Source organism: Terrapene carolina, unplaced genomic scaffold (assembly GCF_002925995.2).
Source record: "Terrapene carolina triunguis isolate 2854851 unplaced genomic scaffold, T_m_triunguis-2.0 Scaffold193, whole genome shotgun sequence".
Classification (NCBI taxonomy): domain Eukaryota; kingdom Metazoa; phylum Chordata; order Testudines; family Emydidae; genus Terrapene; species Terrapene triunguis.
Window position 1 is genome coordinate 9,404,157 of NW_020664544.1, and position 673 is coordinate 9,404,829.

At 62.4% G+C, this 673-nt stretch overlaps 1 protein-coding gene across 1 annotated transcript in view; it reads right to left on the reverse strand.

The window, feature by feature from the left end:
- MRC2 (mannose receptor C type 2) overlaps positions 1-673 on the reverse strand; it is an 86,508-nt gene that overhangs the window by 2,457 nt on the left and 83,378 nt on the right. The window lies entirely within an intron of this gene.

A 673-nucleotide genomic window follows, 5' to 3' on the forward strand; every position in this document is an offset into this window, starting at 1 on the left:
ACCCGCCGAATCGCTGGCACCCGCCGAGCCTGCCCCGCACCCGCCGAGCCCCTGGCACCCGCCGAGCCTGCCCCGCACCCGCCGAGCCCCTGGCACCCACTGAGCCTGACCCGCACCTGTCAAGTCCCTAACACCCACCGAGGCTGGTCCACACCCGACAAGTCACCGTCACCTACCAAGTCCCTGTCACGCCCTGAGCCTGCCCCGCACTCGCTGAGTCCCTGGTGGCCTCCCCATCCCCGCGATTCCCTGGCACTCCCTGGGCATGTCTGTACCTGCCAAGTCCCTGCTACTTGTTTTTACCAAGTCCCAAATACTGGGACTGCCCCAACCACACCCTGTGCCCTGCCACAGGGACATGGGAGCAAACAGCCCCAGACTGTGGAGGGTGGAGGAACCACTGACTAGCTCGGTCCTGTCTCAGTCTCCCATTCGCTTCTCCACAACGTCCCCACCACAATGTTGAAGACTCCTTGGCCCAGCGCTGGGCATGAGCAGACTCCCCATGCAGCAAAAAGGGCCCCAATTTGAGTTTTTAGCATGTATGATGGGGTGCCCAAAATATTCCTGTTAGGGACCCCAATGGGCTAGCACCGCCTCTGCCTGGGCCTGATGTTGTTTACGTTGCTATTCCAACCCTGGGCTCCCCGCCCAGCTCCACCAACACCCCTCA